Source organism: Pseudonaja textilis, chromosome 2 (genome assembly GCF_049901715.1).
Source record: "Pseudonaja textilis isolate UNSWEBS1 chromosome 2, rPseTex1.2, whole genome shotgun sequence".
Lineage (NCBI taxonomy): Eukaryota > Metazoa > Chordata > Lepidosauria > Squamata > Elapidae > Pseudonaja > Pseudonaja textilis.
The window spans coordinates 201,033,959-201,053,085 of record NC_141991.1 but is presented as its reverse complement, the minus strand read 5'-3'; positions in this window follow the sequence as shown (position 1 = coordinate 201,053,085).

The following is a 19,127-nucleotide window of genomic DNA, read 5'->3' as shown; positions in this document are numbered from 1 at the left end:
ACTGCATGACGAGTACAGAAACCAAGTCTTGTTAATGCTTTCTGGCTGTAAAGTGCCACTGGCAAATCATTTTTGGAAAATAAGTAGAATAATCCTGTGCTGCTGGATCTGCCAGCAGGGAGATTTGGCTATGTTAGTGGCTGACTAGATCCAGCCTGTCAAACTGGCAGCCCACAGGCCAGATGCGTCACACGTAGGCCATGCTTACCCCAACTCCCCAAAGCAAAAAACATCACGATATGTCATGATAAGTCATGTGATGTGATCGAGTTTGATACCCATGGACTTGATTAAGTAAAATCTGAGAACAGAGCCACAAAGGTTTTTTTTTTTTTTGGGGGGGGGGGGAATCCCTCAGCATCATTTAATATATGGAATGCATCCTGAATCAAGAACATTTGGGCTGACATCTTTTTATTCTAAATATGGAATCAACCCAATATTTGCTAACTTTCCAATTCTCTTGAAAATAGGCAACTGTATCCACTGTCCATATGCCAGACATCAGTTTACAGCAGCTGCTAGGAAAGGGTTTAATCTCCTACAAAAGCTTTACACTTCAGAGCATCAGAATATATGAAGGCGTAGGCCTGAAAGATGTCACAAAATATTATAAAAGATGTCAGGCCAAGTGGGATATTGGATGTCTCAGAAAAGGAGTCGGGTTTCCCAGCAGCCTTAAAGAAAGATTACACTTTGCCTGATGCTCCTCCGAGCCCAGAGGTTTATTGGCAACAAAGGTGATATTTGAAATATGAGCCATTTCCAGTGTTTTTCTTTCAAGTAGCAGCAAAACCACTCTCCTTCCAGAGATGATCTGTGTGCAATAAATCATGCCTTATATTTAAAACAAATCAATTATGTCTGTGGGAATAGAGCTCTTAACCGAAAGAACACACACTTAGCAATGGCCCATTTGGTCTGACTAACTTATCACATTTCTCCACCTGTTTCAATGCTACGAACACCATGAAAAGCATTTTGTTGTTGGATCTCTGGTGTTGAAATTAAAAGAGAAAGGATTCCCCACATCTAAGCTTATATTCTAGTCATCTGTTTTGCCCCCCATTGGAGCCTGAATCTGTGGAGGAGGATGAGTAGGAGCTGGGGCCGACAGAGGTCGAGGGGGCGGCCTCATTGGCTTTGGAGGAATATGGGGAGGAGCAGGATGAGGCAGCCCTGGACTCCTCTGGCTTGGGACGGCTTGCCAGCAGGCAGGAACAGGGACAGGATGACCGAGAGAGGGCAGGCAGCAGAAATGAGGAGCGACGGAGCTCAGGCGATGAGCAAGGACCGTTCCCTCCTGATCCCCAAACATGGAGTGGAGGCGGGAACAGAGCAGGCCAACTCGATGACTCGAGAAGTGAGTGTCCCGCCCCTCTTCACAAGGCACACCTGGGGACTGAGACTTAAGGAGACACTATGGGGAGGTGGGGTGTTTGTAGGGAATAAATGCTGAATTTGTGGGATTTTGTGTGCCGTTGCTGATGTCTGGTGTTTGTAGGACTGCTTGCTTCTTCATTGCTTTGTGGACTCATTTCCTTGTTCCCTTGCCCCGCTGGACTTCTTGCCTTGAAGTTGTTGGACTAACAGCATCTTGCTGGACTACTTGCAGCCAGGGACTGTCTCTGTGCGTGTGAGAGAGAGTGTTTTGCTCTGGAACTTGCATATCCTGGGACCATTTGGGGGAAAGTTGGAGCATTAAAGAGGAGTTTGAACTCTCAGCTGGCTGTATGGCCTTCATACCTTGTCCCGTGCCATCACAGGTCATCCTTGACTTGCAACCACAATTGGGACCACAATTTCCAATGCTAAGCAAGACAGTTGTTAAATAAGATGTGTCCACTTTCATGACTTATTTTACCATGATTGTTAAGTAAATCACTAGAGTTACGTGAATCAGGTGGTTATTCAGTGAATCCAGCTTTCTCCATTGACCTTACTTGTCAGATGTCAGCTGGGATTGCAATGACCCTGGGATGCTAAAACCATTATAAATATATGCCATTTGCCAAGCGCCTAAATTCTGATCACAAGAGATGGTGCAATGGTCATATGTTCAAGGTCTGCTCATAAATCGTTTTTAGCACTGGTATAACTTTGAAACATTGTTAAACAATTGGTTGTAAGTTGAGGACTGCCTTTATTTCTTTTAACACAGTGAGGTTATAAAGAAATGCATTTCCTAATACCACAAATCTCTCTGCAGATTTCCTCTTAATGTTCAATAAAATATACCAATATGTATTCCTCTCTTCAGACTCTTCTCCAACCTTTACCCAAGAGTCCTTGATTATGTTTCTCCTTTGTTGTTGCTTCATGTTATCAACTTTTCTGAGTGATAGGATAATCTGGACTAATTCTATAGGGAATTAATTCCTTTAGGGAATAGAGAAGTGGACATAACTGATGATCTGTAATGTTCCTTTCCAAAAAGAAGAAGAAGAAGAGGAGGAGCCAGTGAAACTCCCCTCCTCCCACAAAAAAGAATGAAGTTCCCAGTGGAAAAAAATATTCCTTTGAATGTTGGCAACCCAAGCAGAAATACAAGTGCTGTATGATTTTAGTTATTTAAATTACCGTATTTCCCCATGTATAAGCCACCCCTTTTTTCCAAAATTTTCAAGCCCAAAAAGTAGGGGGGTGGCATATACAAAGCAGGTACACTTTTTATACGTGAAAAATGCATAAAATAATAAAGTAGGAATAAACTGGTTTTCCAGCAGTATGCTATACTTTTTTGTAAAAATTGTACGTGATGATACGATTACGAGTGCGAGTACGCGATAGAAATGCATACGCTAGGCATCGGCCTGAATGCTTCGTTCCTACTCTCGTTCCGATGCGTAGATTGCTAGCATCGCCCGCACCGCTTTCGGCGTCATGACCGAAGTTGTAGATCTAGACGTCGAATTTTGTTTCTTTGTAAATTTTCTTTCTTCATAACTTGTTTCTCTAATAAAATATTTTTTTCAAAACTTCACAGTCCAAAAATTGGGGGGGTGGCTTATACAAAGGGGGTGCTTATACATGGGGAAATACGGTATTCATGTCAGATTTACATTGCTACCTGCCAAAAATAGAAAGTCCATGTTCACACATGCTGATGGGATCAAGTTAGTAAGCTTATTTAGATATACAGTGTTACAGAACATTGCATAAGTGAAATTTCTATCACATTCTAAAAATCCTTTTTAAACAGCTTTAAGTAAGCATTTCGAGTGAATTTTCTCTCTCATTCACTCGATACCAGGGCTGTCAAACTCCCGGCCCACAGGCCAGATGCATCACATGCTGGCCACGCTCACACCTGGTTTAGCAAAGGGGGAAAAAGTCCCGATACGTTACGTGATGCTGCTATGACAACATGAGTTTAACACCCCTGCTCTATACATTAAAAAAAAAAAAACAAGATTGTTCACTTTCTGTTGAAAAGAGACAAATAAAGACCTTAAGTCCAAAAAAAAAGCCATGCCCTAAATTATTATAGACTTCATTTTAACTTTTAACTTTCTCCTTGAACGAAAACATGGGAGAAATGAAGAAAATATAATATACAAATGATATTGAGTATAATAAACGGGTGGGCTTCAAATTGTTTAGCAAGGGGCTCTCTGCCCTAATGACTGCCTGGGTGGGCGTGGCTGGGTGGGTGTGGCTAGGTGGTCATGTGATTGGGTGGAATTCCCTTTTCTCTCTCTCATTTCTCTCCTCCCGCCTTGTGCAGCGGGAGGCGAGGGCTGCCCTGAGTGCAAATGTGGCATGAAGGCAAGTACAGGGCCGTTTCGCTCCTGCACTAAGGCTCCAGTGACTGGGGCAGGGCCAGCCAGGAGTGGGATTTGGGGGCTCACTGAGCCCTGCAGTGTCTTAGCTAGGGATCACCCAAGCCCCTGCAAGCCCCGAGCATCCAACCCCTGATAATAAACTACTGACATTTTAAGTGCTAAGGTTTTTATTTTAAATCTGTTTAACTCAGATTCTTCATTTCCTACCCACTTAATCAAAAAAATATGAGCTAAAGATGTGAACATAACATAACTGAGCCATGGTGGTGCAGTGGTTGGAATGCAGTATTGCAGGCTGGCTCTGCCCACAGCCAGGAGTTCAATTCTGACTAGCTCAAAGTTGACTCAGTCTTCCAGTCTTCTGTGGACCCAGATTGTTGGGGACAATATATTGACATTTGAAAACCTCTCAGAAAGTGCTGTAAAGCACTATGAAGGGGTGTATAGATGTAATTAATATGTCTTTTGATCCCCTTAAGGAAGTGAAACACACTATTTGTGCGGTTAACAGTCAGTTTGATACTGCCTAACTTCTTTCATAAATTAAAATAGAAATGATCTGAATTATAGTGAAACATTATCAACTGTTACAGCCTTTTTCACTGCAATCGAGATTTATTTGGCTTGAAAGTGCTCACTTCTCACATGTCTCTGCTACAACTACAATCCAATTTATATACATTATATATAGTTTTTGCCAAAATAATATTGGATAGAGGTGTGAAAATTTTTCCTATTCCTATTTTCATTTCTGTTAGTTTTACAACTATCACTCCTGAATTCCCATGAAAATCCAATATATTGCTAATCATTTAAATCAAAATAATTAGAAAACACAATCTACAGTATGTATATTATATATGTGTGTATCTTATCTGTGTACATACATCCACACACAATGAAATACACAAATAAAAGGGGAAAGCTTTGTATAAAATTTGAATATGATTGTTAATTTAGATATAATTACAACATCAACAATTATAACAGTAATGACTTTCTTGCCTCAAGCTCAACTTATAAGGATTATTTAGATATGTCATTTCCTTGTCAATAATATGGAAATAGCTTGCTGTTGCCTTCTTCAGGAATGCTTTTCTGAATGTGGTCCAGCCTCAAAACCTTGGTATCTTGCAATGGTTCCCTACCCAACACCTAAACAATTGGACTGTCTTATGGTTGTGGTTGTTGTTTTGTTTGTTTAATTTCTAGCATCCACCAAGATCAATAATGTATACAATATATCTCAACACAGTAGAGAAAATTGACAATGTGAACTTATACATTTGCTTATGCTCATGTCCAGGTGGGAAGTCTTGAAGGTGAGCAATTTATTACATGCGAATTAATTATGACTGCTCTTCAGATGGTTCACATCTTGTAACAGAGGGCAACATCTTCCCTGGACCTTCAATAGCGGACTCTACTCAATAAAAGGAGAACTCGTGGTGCTAGGTCTCCTTGAACTGCCAAAGGCATTTATTACTGAAAAATGACATACAGGTACAGCTGTCTTAACCTTTGTCCCAAATAGAGAAGATCAGTGATAAGCAGAGTTCCTCCTACTTGCATGACTACCTGAGGTTCAAATGAGTTCTTGGAGAAGATTAAACTTTGATAGTTTCCCAGAGGAAATCTCTTACTGTGTTAATTAGTTATTTCTCAAACTGCCACAGATTTAATTAGAACAAAGAGAGGAATAATAAACCTCAGAGATAATAAGCATCAGATAGATGAGGCTGCAGAAGACATTATTGCAGGTGACTTTTCATGATCAAAAACCATTAGCAAAGAAGGTGGCAAGACAAGCAAAGGAATAATTTAGAGTCTTTTTTTAGATCCATTCAATGCATCTTGTGTTGAAAATATACCATATTTCATCCCTTGCCATGTTTACCTTGCAGAAGTCTTCCTTTTCTGATAATTTTTATCAGAGCATTCCTAGGCAAACAAATATTCCTCAATGTACCAGCAGGTGATCCACAATCTATTTGCTTTTCTCATGTGATTAGCACAAGAAAAATACAAATACACATGGCCACACACCTGATTAACATGAAGAAATATGCTCCCAAAATCTTCCCAAATAAGCAATTATATCTCTGCATCTTTTCAAACTAAATATTTGCACTGCTGCCTGAGTCAAACACCAAAGTCTATACAATTACATAACAGCCACTAATTGAATTACATGTTCAAGTTATAATACAAAATTTTGAACATAACGAACCAAGGAGGAATATAATTTGCTCTCCTATACAGACAGTGCTGATATAACAATGTCATGTGCCACTGGGGAGTTCTATGATGTCATATATGATGTAACTAGAATTATATCAGTATCATGAGATTAACATCTGACTGTACTCTTAACCTCAGGGTTAACCTAGAGAGAGGGAATATTAACAGCTCAAAAAGACTGAGAGTTAATTCAGTGCCTATATTCAACATACTGTATATAAAATATATAAATCTATATCTAATAAATAAATAAGGTCACGGCTGGAAACTTCTTTTCTGTAATCCAGTGCAAATGTTTCCTTATGGCTCATGCAATTTCTTAATTTTGAAGTAACAAAATCTGGGTATTTAGGATTGCTATTGAGACAGTACCATATTGGGAGATAATGTGCTAAATCTCCAATGCCAGGTGTCACTTTAATGCTTGCTTGTGCTTCGCTGCTATATGGGGACAGTGTGCCATGAACTCTGGGGAGGGTGCATAGGAGGGGGATGCTTGGGGGAAAGTGAAACTGCTCTTTCTCCCTGAGACACTGCTTCAAGATCACCCAGCTAGGAGAAGAATGCAGCTGCATATCAACCTATGCTTGAAGTAACCATTCTGAAAACATCTTGCCTGAGCCTGATTGGTCATGGGGGAGTCAGCGATGGGAGGCAATTAAGGGAATGAAGGGAACTTAGGGATTTGGGCACACAATTCTCAGTTCTGGCTATGCATTACTGCAATACACTTGACTTCTAATAAAATTATACCTTTCTCAATAAATGGAGCCAAGGATCATTTCTATTTAGAGGTTTAAGATCTGACATCTGAATGCACATAGTCATGATTGACTTTAAGGGAAAAGGTTTCCTCTGCTAACCAGTACTTTTTTTAAAATAATAGATGCATAGGGAAAATAGTTTTTTCAGCAAAACAAGGCTATGAAGGCTTAACACTTCCCTCCCAATGTTCAACAATCTTGATGAAAATTACTCCCCATGCCTGTTTATGGCTTCTGATGTCCTCTATCATGTCATGTGTCATTTTGACCTTTCCAATCCATTTCCCATGTGTTTACCAATATAAACCACTGCATTCATTCGTCTATCTCCTTTTCATTCCCAGTAAACAAATAATTCAAGATACAAACAAGTATCACCAGCAAAACTGTCAGAGAAAGAGAGGAAAAAAAATAGACAGCAACAATGAAGGGATTAAGTCATATCCTGTTTTCCATTAAGTACCTGCCTACCAAAATAACAAGCTTCATTCAGCCACTCATAAATCACAACTGGAATAGTAGGTTCCAGTGCCTGATTTACTAAAGCTTTGTAATGCCATACTGCTTGTGAATTAGATGGTGTCAATAACATTGCTTATAGTGCAGGCCTCAAAGTGCATGAGGCAATTTCAAGATGGCTTTCATTTTCCATGATGCAAAATGCTGATCCAGAATTGAACCACTACAAAGCAATTCCAGTTGCTGTCAATTTCAGATTCTTCCTCAAAGGTTTTCAGCATTCACTGGAGTCTTCCTCTTGCCAATCTGTTGAAATGGCAAGAAAGGAACCATGCCTGCCAATTGCCTTAAAATTATCCTAGAAGCATAATCATTTAGCCAACTTCACTACTCAGCCAGGTTTGTGGATTTCCCCAAGGTGGAAAGTTCTGATTGAACAGTGATATTAACCCACAGTGTGTTCAGGACATTCAGATCAGATCACTCCGTTTTGGTCTAATCATCTAGTCCAGCATCTTCAGTAGAATTTTGAAAATTCCATATTTTATAATATGAGGTAATCAAGTTTCAGAGATATAACTAAGGGATATTATCCAGGGGTGGGATTCAGCAGGTTCTGACCAGTTCTCCTAAACCGGTAGTGGAATTTTGAGTAGTTTGTAGAACTGGCTGGCCCCACCCCCATCTATTCGCTGCCTCCCAAATCCCAACTGATGGCTGGGTCTTCTTTTGTTGCACTACACAGGAGAACAGAGCTGGAAAGCAGGTTAGTGGGATAGGGAGAGAATGAGGATTTTGCAGTATCCTTCCCCAGGAGTGCCATGGGGATGAAGATTTTGCAGTATCTTTTCTCTGGAGTAGGTTGGGAATGGGGATTTTGCAGTATCCTTCCCCTAGGAGTGCCATGGGAATGGAGATTTTGCCTAGGAGTGGGGAGGGAATGGGGATTTTGCAGTATCTTTCCCCTGCCATGCCCACCAAGCCATACCCTTGAAGTCACGCTCACAAAACCGGTAGTAAAAAAAATTTAAATCCCACCACTGATATTATCACCAGGAATGGTGGTATTTTCGAAAGAACATGGCCCTTTCTCTCTGGTTAATAAAACTACAACGTTTTCAGCAGATAGTCTACAAGGCCCCAAGCAATTTAAGATCAGATAGTTTAAGAAACCAGTTCCTTTTACACACTTCCTTCTATCTTACCTTTACTTTCAAGAGGGAAGTCCTGCTGAATATACCAAATCTGGCTGAGATTTACTCAGCTGTGATGAGGAGAAAACAGATATTCTCTCCCCTGAGAACCACTTTGTAGAATAAGCTTCCAGGGGAGTGCTTGAAACAGCCTTACCCTCATTTTATCAGCTGCCCTAAATATTATTCATATACAGTATTCCTTGAGTTATGTCCACAATGGAGCCCACATTTTCTGTTGCTAAGCAAGACATTTAATTGAATTTTGCCCCATTTTACAACTTTTCTGGCCACAGTTGTTAAGTGAACCACTGCAGTTGTTAAGTTAGTAACAAGATTGTTAAATGAATCTGGCTTCCCCATTGACTTCTCTTGTCTAAAGGTCGCAAAAGTTGATCACATGATCCTGGGACACTGCAGCTGTCATGAGTCAATTTCCAAGCATCTGAATTGGATCACCTGACCATAGGGACACTGCACCACTCAGAAACAAAAACAATCATACACCACTTTTTTCAGTGCCATTGTAACTTTGCATGGTCTCTAAATGAATTGTTTGTAAATCAAAGATTACCTGTTTTATTGAAATGGTGGGTTTTATTGTTTTTACCATTTTATTGTATTTATTACAATGATTAGAGAGCCACTTTAGCATAGTGGTTAAGTTATCAAGCTGGGAAGCTGGAGAATGAAAGTTCTAGTCCCGCCTTGGTACAAGGCCAACTGGGTGACCTTGATCCAATCATTCTCTCTTGGTGCAAGGAGACAGGCAAAGATAAAACAGTTAGAAAAAGCATTGCCAAGTAAATTGCAGGGAGTTAACAGGTGGCTGACTAGAAGACACTGACTAGAAGACACAAAAAAGATTTTTAATTGTGGGCTTCACCATTTTACTGTTTTTATCACAACTGTACTGCACAGCACTTTGACATATTTAATGAACAGTGATTTAATAGCTTAGAAATATATTGTTAGTAATGCAAAGCCTCAGATGATAAAAAGAATTTTAAAAATACCGTTTCTCTGAAAATAAGACCTATCCTGAAAATAAGCCCTAGAATGTTTTACATGTACACCTAATATAAGCCCTACTCCCCAAAATAAGCCCTGCTTAAGAAACTGTGCCACCACCTGCCTGCCCATTCCATCTAGTTGCTCATGATGCCACAGCCACAAGGTGACCCGGGAGGCTGGAGCTGCCCCATGCTCCCCACATCGGCTTACCTCAGGGCCCCTGTAGCCAGGTCATCCATACACTGACACTGGCTTCATGATCATGTTCAGCAGGAGCCCGTGTGGCTGTTGGCCCACTTCTCCTGCTTGCTCACAACCAAAATGGAGCAGGAGGCCGAGTGGTGTGTTGGTGCCACGGCCATGAGGCACTCCCCCATCTTGCCTCAAGGCCATGGCACTGGCATGTCACTCAGCCTCCTGCTCCATTGAGACCGTGAGCAAGCAAAAAAATGGACCTGCAGTCACGTAGGATCCTGCTGGATGGGGTTGTTGGAGTCACTGCCATGAGGCAAAGCAAATGTGCAAGCATGAGTGGCCTGACTGCGGGGGCCCTGATGCAGGGGCAGAGGTCAGTTTCACACACCCCTGCTTCATGGCGGCAGCACTGGCACACCACATGACCTCCTGCCCCACTGTGAATAAGCAGAAGAAGTGGGCCTCCCTTACCTGGAAAAAATAAGACACCCCTAAAAATTAAGCCCTAGTGCTTATTTTGGGGCCCAAAAGAAAATAAGACCCAGTCTTATTTTCAAGAAAAACATGGGTATTTTGATGAAACCAGAACTTTTCTTATTGGGACTTATGGATAGCCAATTAGAAAAGACTCAGGTTGGCTTTGTACCCATTAATTGGAATGAATTTATTATATACCCAAAGATGGAAAAAATACTGAAACACCCACTATCTAGGTAAAGGTAAAAATGATGGAATATGCAGAAATGGCAAAATTGACCAATTTGGGTACAGATAAAATAATAAGTACTTTTATAAAAGACTAACCCTTTATGGCCTTTTTGTGGAAATTTTTAAAAAAATGAGTTGTTGGTTTTTGAGTTCGCTGATTAAAAAGAGTTGGATACAAAAAGAAAGGAATTGTGTAATATAAACGTAAAAGGGGAGTGGGAGGAAAGACAATTAGTTTATTTGTAGCTGCCACAAAGAAGATCGGAAGTGGTTTCTTTAAATATCGCTTACTTTCAGCTTTTTTTCCTCTGCACTTTTTCTTTTCTCTTTTTAAAATTTCTTTTTTAATTTATTTATTTCATGTTTATCTTTATTTATGCAACACACACACACAACCACACAGAGCACTGATCCCAGAACTGGCACTGTACCTCTATGTTTCCACCATGATACTGGTTTTTACTGCTGGTTCAGCTGGTGCTACAGACTCCATAACAATTTATGTGGTATTTCCTCTGGAATTATGAAGAAGACAATTTCCAATTGATTAGAACCTCATCCATCCAATCGATCCTCTGTGTTACCAGGCTGAATGTCCTCCCTGCTGTCAAGGTATGACAGCTTCTTCTCCCAGGTCTCCTTTGCCACTTCCTTCATTCAATCATCTCACTGAGAAAGTAAATGGAGCAAGGACATAGCGGGAAGGGAGGCAAGGCCTTGGTGAAAATGCATCCTCCAGCCAACTGGTCTTTCCATGTGACATCTTCTTCATCCTTCTTAGCCCCAGAAGCATCGATGAGGCAAAATTAAATTGCCACAGAAGGTATTAGATAAAAAGCTAGTACCTGAATAGAAGTTTCCTAAAGCCTTGTTCGAAATTAAACAGTTTAATGTATCCCATTTGCCTTTCCAGATTATATCCTGCAACAAGATGTCAAAAATATCAAATATCTGCTGTAGATCAGGGGTCTCCAACTCCCTGTCGCGCTCCATATTCAACTACACCCACCAGTGATATTAATCGTGGATGGGTCCCACCAGCGATGAAGTGGATGCAGAATGGGGATTCCCTATGACACTGCCTCGCACTATTACCTGGGAGTGGGAGGCTGAATGGGAATTCCCACATGACGTGGCTGCGGCGCTCTGCTGTATAAGGCTTCAGTGAGGGGAGGGGGATGTATACATTGGGTGTTACGGGTATTCAGAAACGTAGAGGGGATCGGTGATAGGGAGGGTGCAGAGCGTTCAAGGCTATGGCATGGGATTACAGCCTAAGTAACTAATTAGCCATATTAGTTATGGCTAATTAAACACTCCCGATCTGTGGACTGGCATGGGTCCACAACATGCCAGAAACTGGGCCGTGCAAACAAGTAAAGTCCCATCTATGGAATGCGGGTAGCACACAAAACTATGCTCCCTCCGATCTGTGGAAAAACCTCTCTCCACAGAAGCGGTCCCTGGGTGCCCAAAAGGTTGGGGGCTGCTGCTTGTTTCTTGTTTTAGACAAGCTACAGCCAAAAACTAAATCTCAGAAACCATATTAATATTGTACGCCTAATCTGGAAACTCTCAAAATAGGTGGGCAGCAATCCTCAGAATTCCCTAACCGACATGCCATTGTTGCAGGAGCCCACAGATTTGGAGGATATTAATAGCAAAAAGGCTTTAGAAAAGGCTGCTGCTTTGCAGTACCTGCTGTTGCCTCTTTCGCCATTATAGCGCGTTTGTTTTTGCTAAGGTGATTTACCGACTTTGCAGCCAACTAGGTGACAATAACCCTGAAGTGTGTCAGTGTGACCCACTCTTTGTTTGTTTGTTTATTAAGTAGTTTAGGGATGGTGTCCATCAATTTCAAATTAATTCGGTGCGATTAGTTAATCTCCCGCTCTGCTTAGATTGTTTCCAGCACTCCAGAGTTATGAATTAGAAATAATATTTGCAGTCTCTGTGTGTGTGTGTGCCTGTGTTTGTGTGTGTGTTTCACACCTCCCTCTCCTGTTGAGCTTTTTTAGTTCTTTGGCACCAGATGGGAAACTGAAACAGGGGCTCAGAAGCATTTTTTGAGGCCTGTACCTAGACATATTGCAGGTATCATCTTGCCTGCTGTTTCAAGCCTTCTTTCTCACTTCCTCTTTTCTCAGCACCTCAAAGGGGCCTGTTTTATGTTTCACAAGTTCACTCTGACAGAGCAGGTTAAAGTTCCCCGAAGCTTTCCTTCATCATATTTTCATTTCTCAGATTTCTTCTCAATCAATGACTTGCTCTCTTCCTTTCCTCCTTCCTACACCACCCTGAAGAGTGAGTTTCCTAGTTAAGCCTTTTCACTTTCTGTCTTACTAAACACACTGTACCCTTAAAACAGCAACCTGATGCCACATACCATATTGGCTAATTACTGGCCACATCAAGACAGCAACAGGAGTTCCTGGACTCATGCTGAGACTTTTACAGCATGGAAGCAGGGAAGGTTTTAATTTGCCTCCTATCTAACATGACCTTCTTCCTCAGTAGAATCAATATTAGAAGGAAGTCACTGTTCACACTGTGGAAAAATGCATCATTCATCCTCGGAGTAAAAGCAAGGTCTAAAGCCCATTCTGTACATTTCAGTTGGACACAAAATAAATGACCTGTTTAGTTTTCCAATTTTTGGGGTAAGCAGAAACAAACTATTCTTCTTTGTGTAGAAAATAATATGGGCAATAGTCTGTGTTTCTGGCTTCAGTTTCATAGGTTCATTAAATATCTGTTGACAGGATAATCAAGATCACAAATTTAGAATGCCAAACAGTTATTCTAATTATTATTATTATTCAGCTTACCCAAAAATAAAATTTTACACCACCCAAGATTACAGGAGGCTGCCAAAGAATGTCAATCCATTTATCTATCTAGCCTGGTGTTATTGACTCTTCCTAAAAAGGACTGAATACAACTTCAAAAAGAAATTGATTATCTTTCCACATGCAGACCAGATGTTCTGTCAATGAGCCATGAACCACTATGCAGTCAACTTTCAAAAATTTGTTTTACGTATTTTACTTGTACAATCTTTGTATCTTTAGTACTCCCAAGCACCCTTATTGTGGGTTACAACCTTCTAGAACAAAATATTGTTTTACTCTATAATATCTGTTTGAATAGCAGCTACTACTCCAACTGCATTTTTAACATATGTTCATTCTCATTTAATTCTAGAAAAATAGCACCTAATCCAATTTGGACACCACAAAGGAAGGAGGAGGAAGGGACTCACAGATGATTGGCCAGTTATAGATAAGTGTATATTTCTAAACTTAAAAATAAATTAATCGTAATTAAGATAAATTTAAATTGTATACATTCTTAAACATTCAACATCCATTTCATAACTCTCCAGGTATTAAGGAGAGATGGATAGCATTATAATATCTTTTAAAAGTGCTCCCTAAATTGTATCAGCATGTTAAGTGTGCTACTAGAGGAGCAAACATATTGGACAAAGTACAGTATATACCAACATTGAACATGGCTATAAGGTTATACAATTACCACATTTGGGACAATCAGACCATATGTCACTGCTTTTAGCACCAGCTTACATCCCTCTTAGGAGACGGGCTCTGCCTATAATAAAGACAGTGAAATCTTGGCCAGAAGATGCTTCCCAACAACTTCAGGATTGTTTTGAGAACACAAATTGGGACATCTTTTACCACCCAGACCTAGAGGTGCACACTGCAACTGTTCTGTGCTATATCAAACACTGCACAGATACCATCACTGTGGATAAACATATTAGGATCTATCCCAATCAGAAACCCCAGATGACCAAGGAAGTCCAGTGCCTCTTGCATGACAGAACCAAGGCCTTTAGGTCCGGTGATGGGGCAAGATACAGTGTTGCCAGAGCTAATCTGAAGAAAGGTATTCGGAAGGCCAAGACTGATTATAAGAGGAAGATTGAGGATAATTTTTATAGCAATAACATGAGGCAGGTGTGGCAAGGGGTTCAACAAATTACAAACCATCAACCGACCAATGTCATCCCTGCTGAGGGGGATGCTTCATTGGCAGAGGAACGGAATCATTTCTTTGCTTGCTTTGAAGTGGAGACATCACAGACAGATAAAACACAACTACCAGCCAATTGTAGCCCCCACCTCATTGTGGAGGAACAGGGGGTGAGGAGCATTCTGAGGGCTGTGAACCCTAGAAAGGTTCCCGGTCTGACAGTATCTCTGGCCATGTGCTTAAAGACTGTGCTGATCAGTTGGCTGGAGTCTTTACCAGGATCTTGAATCGGTCTTTATCCCAGTCCACTATTCCATCTTGTTTGAAGGCTTCCACCATTGTTCCGCTGCCAAAGAAGTTCCCTATCAATAACGTCAAGGATTACAGACCAGGGGCACTCACTCCTATCATCATAAAGTGCTTTGAGAAATTGGTCTGCTGGCACATCATTTCTGGTCTTCTGAATACATTTGATAAACACCAGTTTGCATACAGAAAAAAATAGATCTACAGAGGATGCTATAAGCCATCACTCTTCACACTGCTCTGACTCATCTAGAACAGCGGGAGGGCTATGTGAGGATGCGTTTTGTGGATTTGAGTTCTGCATTTAACACAATTCTTCCACATAGACTAGTGTCTAAACTTCTGGACCTTGGGCTTTTTAATTCAATCTGCCTTTGGATTATGGATTTCCTGTTTGGCCGCTTACAGAGGGTCAGATTAGGTAATCATACCTCTTCAGCCCTTATTCTTAACACTGGTACACCACAGGGTTGTGTGTTGAGTCCCTTACTCTATACTCTTTATGTGCATGACTGCATTCCCACTCATGTTAGTAATACTATTGCTAAATTTGCAGATGATAGAACAGTGGTGGGACTTATCTCCAGGGAGGATGAGTCTGCCTACCGAGATGAGGTGGACCGGTGTGGAGACAACAACTTGGTCCTCAACACCAATAAGACCAAGGAGCTTATAGTGGATTATAGAAGGACAGATCGGACATCCAGCCCTTGCTTATCAATGGAGACTGAGTGGAGCAAGTGGCCAGTTTTAAGTTTCTAGGTGTTACCCTAAAAGAGGACCTGACCTGGGGTGCCCACATTGCAGCCCTGGTCAAAAGGGCCCAGCAGAGATAATACTACCTGAGGCTTCTCAGAAAACAACAACTGAATGAGAAACTGCTGGTGACCTTCTACCACTGCACCATAGAGAGCATTTTAACATATTGCCCCTCTGTATGGTTTGCCAATTTCACAGTGGCAGATAGGAAAGCACTCCAGAGAGTTAATGTCATTGCCCAGAAGATCATTGGTTGCCCTCACCCCTCTTTGGAAGAGCTTTATAGCTCCTGCTGCCTTAAGAAAGTTCAAAACATTCTCAAAGATCCATCTCATCCTGGGAACTCTTTTTTTGAACTATTACCATCTGGCAGATGGTACAGAATAATAAAAACAAGGACAAATAGGCTGAAAAACAGCTTCTATCCCAGGGCAGTAGCTCTTTTGAATTCTGCTGTATAGTGCAGTGTTGGTGGTGTCGGGGGTTTCCGGTTCAATGTGTCAAGGGTGAAGGATGTGTATTTGTGTTTATTTTATTTCCCCCCCCCCCAAATTTTATTGGTTTTTAAAAACAAACATAAACAAACAAAACATAAAAACATCAAGCTATCTTCCATAGGTGTACATACAGCGTGCCGGTTGGTTTACAAATTGTTTTGTGCTTCCATTTCATAGTCTTCAATTACATTACATATAATCTCATATTGTCAATCAAAAATTAAATACCTTAGTATCATTATTAATCAATCATTTGACTATACTTTTATTCATTCATGTTTTACACAATAACCATAATTTACTTAGATCTTATAACAGTTCATATTACCATCCCAAATCTATCCTAAAATCATTTTGTAGATATAATAAGAAAGAAGTACATCTTTGTATATTTATTATTTTCTAAAAGTCTACGCATTTCATTACTGTATTTTATTGTCTAACCATTAATAGAAAAAAATTCCAAATTTTATAAAATTGTTTATCCTCTTGTTCTCTAATTTCAAATGTCAATCTACTCATTTCAGCACATTCCAATATTTTCTTAATGATTTCCACCTGTGATGGTATTTTCTCATTTTTCCAGTTTTTAGCAAATACAATCCTAGCCGCTGTTAATACATTTACAATCAGGTATTTCAAGTCTTTACTATATATTTCAGGTAAAATTCCCAATAAAAATATATCTGGTTTCAAGTCTATATGGTTTTTTGTCATTTTTTCCAACCACATGTGGATTTTAGTCCAGTATTTTTTAGCATCCACACAAGTCCACCACATATGGTAATATGAGCCAGGTGTCTGATGACATTTCCAACATTTTTCAGATTTATTCTTGAAAATTCTTGCTATTCTTGTCGGGGATAAGTGCCACCTGTAAAACATCTTATACAAGTTTTCTTTATATGCTGTTGACATTGTCATTTTATAATTTTGAGACCACAATTTTTGCCATTTCTCTAAATCAATCCTATATCCAAAATTCTTCCCCCAAGCAATCATAGTTTCTTTAACTTGTTCTTCTTCTAGTTTAATTTCTAATAAATATCCATACAATTTTTAATCACCTTTTCATCAGTACCTGTCAAAATCTTATCTAAGTCAGTCAGTTTATCATAGAAACCTTCTGTTTTAGAATCTTTATCATACCTTGAATGTATTTGCGCATATGAAAACCAATTCATCTTTATACCTTGTTCCTCTAGTTTTTGCATAGATTTAAGTTCACCCTTTTCATTCAATATTTCACCATATCTAACTGTTTGTTCCTTTTTGTATATTATAGGATACAAAAATGCTTCAATAGTCGATAACCAGACTGGAATTTTCAAATAACATTGTCTTTTAATCTTCTCCCAGTTTAACCACAGAGACTCCCATATATAATGTCTTCTAAAATACCCCTGTGTTTTAGTTCCCTTGTACCATAAAAGAGCATGCCACCCCAACAACAAATCATGTCCTTCTAATGTCAACAATCTAGTATTTCTTAGTGTTATCCATTCCTTAACCCACATCAGATTTGTAGCTTGGTAGTACAACTCCCAATTAGGCAAACCAAATCCTCCTCTAATTCTAGCATCTTGCAAAAGTTTTAACTTTATTCTCGCTTTCTTACCTTGCCATATATATTTTAACACAATTTTATTTAAATCTTCAAAGTAGTCTTTTCCAAGCCTAATTGGAATTGTTTGAAACAAATATAAAATTCTGGGTAATATATTCATCTTGATTGTTGAAATTCTCCCTATTAGTGACAGTTGTAAGTTTTCCCATTTCACCAAATCTAGCGCTATCTGCTGTTTAAGTTTAATATAATTATTCTCTTTTAATGTACTACATCTTGCTGTCAAATATATCCCCAAGTACTTGATCTTATTCGTGACTTGAATTTTCAATAGGTCTGCCAGTTCTTCCTTTTGTCTTAATAGCATATTCTTTGTCAAGATCTTTGTCTTATCTTTATTTATTTTCAAACCAGCCACCTTTCCATATGTCTCTATCTTTTCTATCAATTTTGATGCTGTTTCTAAAGGGTCTTCTAAAATGAAAACCAGATCATCCACAAATGCTTGCAGCTTAAATTCTTCCTTTTTGATTTTCATTCCTTTTATATTGTTTTCATCTCTAATATTTCTGTTTAACACTTCCAAAGTTAACACAAGCAACAAAGGTGATAGTGGGCACCCTTGTCTTGTTCTTTTTCTTATATTAATAGGGTCTGTCAGCTCTCTCTCTATCATTACCTTTGCCGTTTGCTTATAGTATATAGCTTCTATTGCTTGGATAAATTTTCTAGCAAAACCCATCTGTTCCAACAGTAATAACATGAATCGCCAATTCACATGATCAAATGCCTTCTGTGCATCTAGAAATATCAAAGCGATTTGTTTTTCAGGCTGTGCCTCTTAGTATTCCAAGGTGTCCAAAATTACTCTCATATTGTCTTTAATTTGTCTCTTTGGCAGAAATCCATTTTGATCAGGATGGATAAAATTATTTAAATATTTTTAAGTCTTTCTGCCAATATTGAAGCAAAGATTTTATAATCTACATTTAGTAGAGAAATGGGTCTATAGTTCTTAATTTGTAATGGGTCGGCCTCCTCTTTTGGAATAAGTGTAATATAGGCTTCTGACCATGATTTAGGTATCTTCTTCTTTAACATAACTTCATTCATAACTTCTAGCAATGGAAGATTCAACGATTCTTGTAATGTTTTATAAAATTCTGCTGGAAGTCCATCTGGGCCTGGTGCCTTTCCATTATTTTGCTTCTTGAATGCTTCAGTTAACTCCATCATCGTTATATTGCTTTCTAACATTTTTTCAGTCTCTTTAGGTATCTGAGGTAAATTAGCATTCTGTAAGTACTGCTTAACTCTTTCCTCATCAATATTCTCTTGCATATATAATTTCCCATAAAAGTCTCGAATGATTTCCTTCTTCTCTTTGCTACCATGGCAAACTTGGCCTTGGTCATCTATTAATTGCAATATTTTCCTTGATTCTTTCTCCTTTCTCAATTTGTATGCTAACCATCTACCTGATTTGTTTGCGTCTTCAAAGTAGTTCTGTTTAGCACCTCTAATTTTCTGTGCTAATTCTTCTTTTTCTATTTGACCCATTTCTGTTTAATTATATCAATTTTTAGCTTGATGTCATTTTTCTGTGGCATTTTCTGTAGCTCTTTTTCAAGTCTTTTATG